Genomic DNA, 10,351 nt, shown 5'->3' with positions numbered 1-10,351 from the left:
TTCACACAAGGTTTCTCATCGTCGTTCTTCGCTTCGTCAACAGATATTTTTGCGTTATACATGAAAAGGCATGCCATATTATTTTCTTTACTCATCATCACACCATAATATGCATATAAATATGATTTTCATGAAAAAAACATGTTCCTTTTTTATTTGTTTTCGTGTTGATGTAAAATATGTGTTTTAAAGCTTGTTATTTGATCCAAAACATGATGTATAGGTACATGAAGGGCCTGCCATGACTAGGGATCTAAAGGGAAACATTTTACACGATTTAAGGAGTCCTAGAAAGCACTAGATAGGCTGTACACGAATTTGAATAAAGCTGGAACAGAAATTTGCTTGTGTTTGATCAAGGCTCGGTTTTAAGGGGTTAAACCTTGCATGGCTCGGCTTGGATGCGACCATGGCTGGGCTAGGTCATGATTGGGTCAGGTAAGGAGTCCTAGTCATGCTATGACTTGAGCACATCGACTGGGAAGGAGTCCTAGGGAAGGAGTCCTAGAGAGCTAGGACTCTTCCCAAGCCATCACGTGGGCTATGTAGAATGCGCGAGGAGTTGTGGCTTGGCCAGGGGGCTTAGGGCTGGGCTAGGCTAGGTCTCTAGGGTCCTAAGAGGGTGCACAAGGGTCTGGGTCAGGGGATAGCTTGGTGGTTGGGGTCCTAGCAAGTAAAACGTAGAGTCCTAGTGCAATATAGTTCTCGGCCACAGCGCATGGCTCACACAAATGGCTTCGGTCGAGCTAAGGTCAAGTCCTAGGGGTCCAGTGAGTTCATTAGGGTCCAGGGGAGGTCTGGTCCGAAGATGGCTCAGGGTGGTTCGGGCATGGCTCGTGGAAAAAAATTGACATGGCTCGAGGGGTTAATTCATGGTTCGAAACTAGGGTTTTATGGGCTAAAGTTGAAAACATGGTTCAACGGGAGTCGAATCATGGTTCACTAGGGCTAAATACATATTAAAAGTATATTTTTTAAATTTGTGAATTTTATATTAAAGTTCGAATTTAATTCAAGATTAAAACGCATTAATAAGTCATTATTAAAGAATAAATGAAAAGCCATTGATTTAAGCTAATTAAAATATGAGCAAATTTATGTGAGCTTAATTAATTATTTGGCATGGTCTAGAGTCAACGAAAAAAAAGGCAAAATCGTGAAATTTTACGTCTAGGGGTAAAACGGTAATTTTCCATCTGAAATTAGTAAACGTCATGGCAGTACTCTGAATGCTGTCAATATGATTATTTTAAATGATTATGAAATTTTATGATGAAACTTTAACGCCAAAAGATATGTTGAATGTTTGGTTTAGAAGAACAATGATATATGCATGTTTAATTTTTATAAATTGATGAAAATATGAAATGTTAAAGGAAGTGATTTAATTGTGACTAATACGATGATACAATGATACGTAAGGCCAATGCTCAGTTGACGGGTGAGATAGTCACTGATGTCCCCGCCGCTCAGTACTGTGGTTACATGTAGATGGATCCATCGAACCCCTAATACGAAAGTCACAACTAACGATCTGAATTCAACGAAGAAAGAATAAGTATATATATATATATATATATATATATATATATATATATATATATATATATATATATATATATATATGATGAATATGAATATGTTTATGATGATATGAAAATGTGTATGTTTATGTTTATACATGATTATGATAATGTTATTTTATGTAAAAGTATTTTCACTGTTGTATGTGATCTGTATACGTATTACTTGTTATCAAGATTATGGTATACTGAGTCTTTAAATTCACTAGGTGTGATTGATGCATGTTACTATGATAATAATGATAATTGAGGTCTTGATGGTTTATCTAACTGGAATAAATGTGTACATAACTCGAGGACTAGCGCTAGTTTTCAGCACTAGACTTACGATTATGATTTAGGATTTTAACTTTATGTTAAATGTATTTTTACGACATTGATTATGCTTTTGAGTGGTTTTAGAGAGGTTGTTAGTTTTAGCAATATTGCTAAGTTAGGATTTCAAAACGTCTGACGATTTTATGTTTTAAACTATTTCCTTTGATTTTGAAATACAGTTAGTTGTTTATTTTTAAAATGGTGGAAAAATTATTCTATATATATATATATAGTCGGCCAAACTTGTGAGTAAAAAAAATTCTAGTACTTTTTAAGAAAACGATTAGTGGACGTTTCATCTTTGATACACATGTTTAAAGTTATGATGGAAATACAATATCAATAATAATCAAATCCACAAAAGATAATGTATTGTGCTTGATGTTGGGGAATTACACCGAAGCGATACCGACCACGATGATAAAATTGTACCCAAATTACGGTATAAAATAATCAACAAGAACACAACGATTTACGTGGTTCACCCAAAAACAGGTTACCTCCACAGAGCTACTGCGGATCTTTTAGAACAGGAGAATATTACAACAAGAGTATACACCAATACACTCAATATTTCCCACTCCCAAACCCGAGTATGCCGAGAAAATAATTTCTCTAACTCACACAAGAGAATTCTCGCACTCAAGAAAAAAAAAAACACTCTTTTTTTCTATGCACTCTCTTTTTATCAAAGCTGAAAAGATTTTGATTTTGGGATACATAACTGAAGGAGTTGAGCTCTATTTATAACTAATTCCTAAATTCAATTTTGCAATGTTTTCGATGTGGGATGAGTGATTTTCTATTATTTTATTTAATGTGGGCCCTAACCCATTAAATAAATCAAACATAACAATTCTCCCACTTGAAGACTTGATTTCAATCATGTCTTCACACCACCAGTGCAGCAGCTCATACCCAATTTGTTAGTCCAGGAGACCAACTGAAGTCAGACACAACTTCAGTTTTTCAATGATAACAGCCTTCGTGAACATATGAGCTGGATTCTTGCTTCCAGGAATCTTCTCAACCTTCAAGACTCCATTCACCCGATCTGTAAGGATTCCCATTCCAAAGATTTGTTTTGCAGCACCCAAATCCTTCAAAGAAAATTCCTTTGATAACTTGTTGCGTGTTTTCTTGATTGCTCGCAAGCGCACGACGTCAAATTATAGTAAAATATAATTTTGAGTACAAGTGTCGATCCCACGAGGAATGTCTTTCTAAATTTATATTAATGCTTGTAATTAAAATAGTCTCAACTTTATTTAGAATATTCACTTAACAGATTTGTTCACCTCAATAACTAGATTGAAAATAAATTTAATTGTAGTACCAAACAAAGTTGAACAACAATGGAAATAAAGATCTAGAGGTCCGATTTCACGCAACTATCCACCATGTGCTATTTTGTGTAGCTATATTATAAATTTCCTTCTTATTCATTAGCCAAGAATTCTATAATTATCTACTCCCTCTCCCGAGTGCTAAGTAGATACTAATTATCTAACAAAGGATTGTAACGTCCCTATCAACAATCTATAATTAAATAACACAATAAGCACTATCTTCTTTTTATGGCTTCAATAGCAATAGATGTCCCCCCGAACTATATAAATACCATTGATGTATTTTTCTCTTTCTTGTTTATAAATTCTCTTTTCCAAGTGATAATTTATAAACATAAGAATCATTCAAGATATGGCCAATAAATTGAAAGCGTTAAGATTGGAAAAACACAAATGAACAATAAGGAAACTTATATAGCATAAATCATAAATCCCAACACATGGTTTCTAGTTTTGTTCCATCATTCCTCTAGAAATAAAAATTAGTTCATAATAAAAATAAAACAACAATACATAAATCTTAAACAAGACATATCAAATAAAGTAAAAATAAAGAAAGAAGAACTTAGAACAAGAGTTTTGGAGTGTATGAAGTTTTTGTCCAAAAGTGTGCAAGAACTTTGTTGAAGAAGATGAGCTTGATCTTCAATCCTTTCCTTGTAGCCTCCACCCTTTGTCTTTGCTCCCCTCCATGACCTAGATGATGAAAAAGAGATCCTTTTATAATCTAGGCAGGATTCCCCACGTAGCACACCATTTTCCTCTACTTTTATTCAAAGTCTACAAAGTTTCACAATTTCCGAAATGATGTTGGTGCACGACCGCAGGTGCGGTAATAGGAGAACCGCGGGTGCGGTGTATGTTCGGCAGAATTCCTCCTATTCAGCGTGTGAGACCGCGGGTGCGGTGCTGCTTCGTAGAAGACCGCGGGTGCGGTGCTGTAATGTACCGCGGGTGCGGTGCTGCTTCGGCAGAAAAATCCTTTGCACCTTCTAATTCATCACTATACTACTCCAAATTCTCATTTCTAAGCTTCCAAACTACAATAACAAAAACAACAACAAATCAAATAAAACCTGCTCAAGAATCACAAAATTCCAAGTTAAAAACAAGTAATACGTACAATAAATTGCACTTATCAAACTCCCCCAAACTTAAGATTTTGTTAGTCCCGAGCAAAACAAAACAACAAAACAACCAAACAAATCATGAAATATTTTATAGAACTTGGCCTCAAGATAAATTTAAAACATTTCATGCATTCACAATTCACATCAATTCAACCACTTGTTCATCCGGATAAAATCATGTGATTGGTTAATTCTCTAACTTCAAATCTCTTCAACCATGTTTCAAATCATTCTCAATTGATTTCAAATTTTTACAAACACATATCACAAAGTCTTTTTCGGTAAAGATTGGGTTCAAAGCAATATTCATTCAAGAATTGGATACCCAATAAATATTTGATGTAATGAGGTGTGTGTAAAATTGATCAAGATTCTTACTCAATGAAAGTGTTTATCAATTGTCCATAGGCTAGATCCTCCCAATCACTCTCCACTAGTATATTGGACAACTATGACTAGGTTAATAGGATTTTAAATGGTTGTAATGTTAGGCCTTGGTTCATGGATACAAATAAAGATTAGGAGTTCAAATAAGGGAGTAAATTGAATTTCATCTCTTTTTGCAAACTCCACTATTTCTTTTTATCTCCATTTTTTTTTCTTTATTCATTTCATCTCTTTTTCTCCCTTTTTTTTTCTTCAACTTCATCAATGTAAAATCATTCATTTTTCTTTTGTTTTCTTTTGTAGGAGAATATCATTTGCTTTAATATTTTGAATTCTTACTCCCTTGAGAAGGTAGGAAATAATTGTATAAGATATTCAAAAGGTTGGTAATTATGAGATACTTGAAAAAAAATATTCGAATGGGGGTCTTTTACACATATTTACGTGTGCCATTCAAATTCATATAAGCTCAAAGAGGTGACAAATGATAAATTAATTTTATTTGGTAGCTTGAAAGGCTCAATCGATCCAAAAATCACCTAAATCATTCCTAAATCATAATTTGTCCGTATTTCACCTCGAGTGATGTTTGGATAGTTCTAGACAAAATCTCAATTCACCAACACAGAGTAGAATCTAATCCTCGTGAAAATGGTGTCTCAATGCATCAACCAAATACATATATATTCAAAAAGAAAAGTGCTTAGCTTCCAAGGAATTTCAAAAACACAATTCTTTGTTCATATTGGCTCAAAAGGGCTTCAAATGAATGTTTATGAACAATATAAATAGCCCAAATAAAATCAAAGATTGCCTCAATCATTTATGTGTTTGCAAAAATTTAATTTCAATGTCAAATGAAAATCACAAAGTTTTATAGAAATTATAAGTCTCAAACTTACCAATTCTCATGATTATTCTCTAAATTTTTCAAATTGATCGATTAACATGAATATAATGCATGACCTTTCTTTTCAATTCAAAAAAAATATTTTCATCATTGGCCAATTCGAAATAAAAAAATTTCATGACTAAAAACACACAAAATAACCTAAATAAATAATCACACAAAAAAATTAAAATAAAACATAAAAAATTTAAACACACCAAATAAAATAAACTAACTCTCCCCCAAACTTAAACATGTGCATCGTCCTCGATGTAAATAAGCATGATAAATAGGAGAATACACATACACTAGGCAACGACCGTCAGTGGTCATTGCCATCATCCTCATCATCGTCGTCGTGGGGTGGTTGGAACTCCGGCGGGTGGTAAACGGGTGGCCACTGTGGAGGAGGTGGAAATGGATGACCAGAAGTGGAAGCAGATGGAAATTGCTGAGCCAACACCGATGTGAAATCCATCATGTACCCCATGAATGTATCGGTTCTATACCGAAACGCATCCATCTCTTGGCGTTGAATTCGCATGTCCTCTTCCAACATAGTCAATATGTCTCTCATGTGCCTTTGTTGCGGTGGTGGTTCTTGAGCCTGGGCTTGGGCACGTCGCTCTGCAGCTCTCCTATTAAAATCCCTTTCAGCTCTGCATGCTGCAGCTTGATCATTTCTGACGCCCCCAAATGGTTGAATAACCAAAATTTCATTCTTTGGCTTCAACAACTCTTCATTCGTAGCCCAAGTAACTCCCGCATGTTGGCATAAAACAGTGATGAGAGAGGGGTGGAGAAGTCCACTCGGAGAGTTACCTCTTGCATAGTCGAGAATCGAATTCTGAAGCAATTGACCTAAATCAATTGCCTTCCCTGTCATAATGCAAAATGTGAGGATATCCCTCTCCTTGATGACGGTAGTGGTGTTTTCGGTAGGCTTGATCCTAGCAGAAATGAATGAATACCAATGTTTCGCAACAGTCTTCAGATCAGACTTCGCTAGGCTGACGTGCACATCGTCCCTAATTCTCCATTCGGCTCCCTGTATACAAATTGTTTGAAGAATACTATTATAATCAACATGCTCTGCCCGGTATTCTTCATATTCGTCGTGCATGATTGCAGGGATACCATATAACGTGTTAATCGTATGTGCATGAAAGGCTACCCATTTTCCTCGCACAAAAGCCGTCAACCGATCATACCTAACCTTGAGGTTAGCATAGAACTCTCTCACCAATGAAATGACAGCATCTTGTGGCTGCCTGCCAAATTCTTCCCACTGCCGAGCCCAAAGCATTTGTCCAATTTCAGTATTAGGGGCACTAAGATCAAATCCCTTTTCTTTTATAATGCTTCTATTTAAAATCTTGCCATATTGCTCCTCCGCCCTCTCATCATAAAACCGACTTGCATCGTAATTCACAGTTGATGAGGATGATGCACCCTTAGATTGTTTTCTTCTTGAAGGCATTGTATCAAACACCTTTCAAACAACAACTTCACTTCAACCCACTTCTCAAAATACAAGGATTCTTGCACTCCCCCAAACTACTACTCACAATATCCACAACTCAACAATGTACACAAAAATCAAGCAACAATATCCCCAAAATCAAGAATGTGCTTCACCAAATGAATTTTCCTTCCATAGCAACTAACTCCAACAATTTTCGAATATATCAACAAATTTTCAATGAATTTGCTCACCTTGGGTGTGCTGAATTATTTCTTGAAGAACAAAAACAAAGTTTTGTTCAAATTCTTGAAGAAATCTTCGAGCCCCCTTTTCAAACCCTAGGTTTTATGATGATTTTTATGGAAAGGAATTGATATTTGATGGAATGGGTTAAGATATTTTGGTTGGGAGTGATAAATTTGTTGAAGGAATCACAAAAATTGAGTGTGAAAAGAGTTTGTCGGAGTTAGGATTTCGAAATGGAGGAGGTTTTCTTGAGTGGTGTTCTTCGACAATGCTGAAGAATGCCCGATTCTGTTTTAAAAAGGTGCGACCGCGGGTGCGGTGATCACAAGACCACGGGTGCGGTGTGCTCTCGATTTAATTTTTTCTTTCATGTTGTGCGACCGCGGGTGCGGTGATAACAAGACCGTGGGTGCGGTATACGTTCGGGGCTGCAGCACAATTTTCATTTTAATTGACCGCGGGTGCGGTGTTAAGCATACCGCGGGTGCGGTGATTCTTCGGGGTGTGCAGCGCGGGTGCGGCGTGTGTAATACCGCGGGTGCGGTGCATGTTCAGCATTTCATGCATTTTTTCGACACTGCAAGACCGCGGGTGCGATTATGTTAGTACCGCGGGGGCGGTTGTGCTTCGGCACACCTAGCGCAGGGGCGGTATATTTGTACCGCGGGTGCACTCCTGCTTCGAATTTTCTTGTATTTTGAATGCACCTCAAGCACAGGTGCAGTGCACATGAGACCGCAGGTGCGCTCCTGTTTCGTCAAAATATTTTCTTCTCAATTTTCAGTCCTGAAAAGAAAACAATTGGGATTCATTAAATTTGGGAAGATTTAAGCACACACTATATTAAAAATACACAACCAAAAATAACATGATAAAATAAAATCAAAACCGAAATCAACATGCAAAAGAGAAACAAAAATTTGGGTTGCCTCCCAATAAGCGCTTGGTTTAACGTCATCAGCCCGACTACCAGTTTCTTTTTCTCAAATGGGTTCGTTCAGACTGAAATTGTCAATATTCCTCACTTCAGTTCCATAGTATGCCTTAACTCGCTGTCCATTGACCTTGAAAGTTCGTCCATCATTGCACTTCAACTCAATTGCACCATGTGGGTACACTGTTTCGACTGTGAATGGTCCAGACCATCGTGATTTTAACTTACCAGGAAACAATCTCAGTCGAGAATTGAATAGTAACACCTGTTGTCCTGGTTCGAAGTCTCGTCGAAGAATCTGCTTGTCGTGCCATTTCTTGGTCTTCTCCTTGTATATCTTGGCATTTTCGTAAGCATCATTCCTGAATTCTTCCATCTCATTCAACTGCAACAGTCGTTGCTCTCCCGATGCTCCCATATCAAAATTGAGCTTTTTGACAGCCCAAAATGCTTTGTGCTCCAGTTCCAAAGGTAGATGGCAAGCTTTCCCGAAGACCAACCTATACGGTGACATCCCAATAGGGGTCTTGTATGCAGTCCTGTACGCCCATAATGCATCATCTAGCTTGATCGCCCAATCCTTCCGGTTTGTCTTCACGGTCTTTTCTAGTATTTGATTGATTTCTCGGTTGGATATCTCCGCTAGCCCATTAGCTTGCGGGTGGTATGCCAGAGTCACCCTGTGCTTCACATCATACTTGGCCAATAGTGAGTTAAAAATTTTGTTACAGAAATGCGTACCTTCATCACTTATAATGGCTCTAGGCGTTCCGAATCTTGTGAAGATGTTCCTGTGGACAAACTTAACAACTCTAGCATCATTTGTACTGGTGGCGATTGCTTCCACCCACTTTGACACATAATCAACAGCAAGTAAAATGTAAGATTGACCAAAAGATGATGGAAATGGACCCATAAAATCAATACCCCAGACATCAAAAAGTTCCACCTCCAAAATATTTGTTAGTGGTAATTCATGTCGTCTAGAAATATTGCCAACTCTTTGGCATTTATCACATGACTTGACTAAAGTATAACTGTCTTTAAATAAATTAGGCCAATAGAAACCTGACTGTAATACCTTAGCTGCTGTTCTAGATGCTCCAAAATGTCAACCGTAGGGTGAGGAATGACACTGCTCTAGAATCATACCCGCTTCTTCCTCTGCTACACATCTTCTGATTATCTGATCAGTGCATCTCTTGAACAAGAATGGATCGTCCCACAGATAAAATTTGGCATCATGAAGAAATTTCTTCTTTTGATGATAATTTAAATCTGAAGGTAATTCTCCTGCAGCAAGAAAATTAGCTATATCTGCAAACCACGGATGTGTAACACTTACCTTGAAAAGTTGTTCATCTGGGAACGACTCATTAATGACTCCACCATCAGTTCTTTCTTCCAGCTCTAGTCGTGACAAGTGATCTGCTACCTGGTTCTCACAACCTTTCTTGTCTTTGACTTCAAAATCAAATTCTTGAAGTAGGAGTATCCATCGTATCAACCTGGGCTTGGAATCCTTTTTGGCAAACAAATAGCGAAGAGCTGCATGGTCAGTGAAAACAGTTACCTTAGTGCCAATGAGATATGTTCTGAACTTGTCAAATGCAAACACCACTGCTAGCATCTCTTTCTCAGTAGTTGTATAGTTATGTTGGGCTGCATTAAGTGTACGACTTGCATAGTAGATAGCCTTGAACATCTTGTCTCGCCTCTGTCCCAATGCTGCTCCCACAGCATAGTCACTAGCGTCGCACATGAGCTCAAAAGGCTCCTTCCAATCAGGCACTATCATAATAGGAGCAGAAATCAGTGATTTCTTGATCTTGTTAAATGCCTGCAAACAATCATCGTCAAAAATAAATGTCGAATCTTTCTCTAACAAATTACATAAAGGTCTAGTAATTTTAGAGAAATCTTTGATATAACGACGATAGAACCCGGCATGTCCCAAGAAACTACTGATCCCTTTAACATTCTTTGGTGGTGGGAGATTTTCAATTGCCACAACTTTAGCTCTGTCAACTTCTATTCCTTTAGCCGAAAT

This window comes from Primulina eburnea, chromosome 17, assembly GCF_022965805.1.
Source record: "Primulina eburnea isolate SZY01 chromosome 17, ASM2296580v1, whole genome shotgun sequence".
Taxonomy (NCBI): domain Eukaryota; kingdom Viridiplantae; phylum Streptophyta; class Magnoliopsida; order Lamiales; family Gesneriaceae; genus Primulina; species Primulina eburnea.
Note: the sequence above shows the minus strand (reverse complement) of the source record.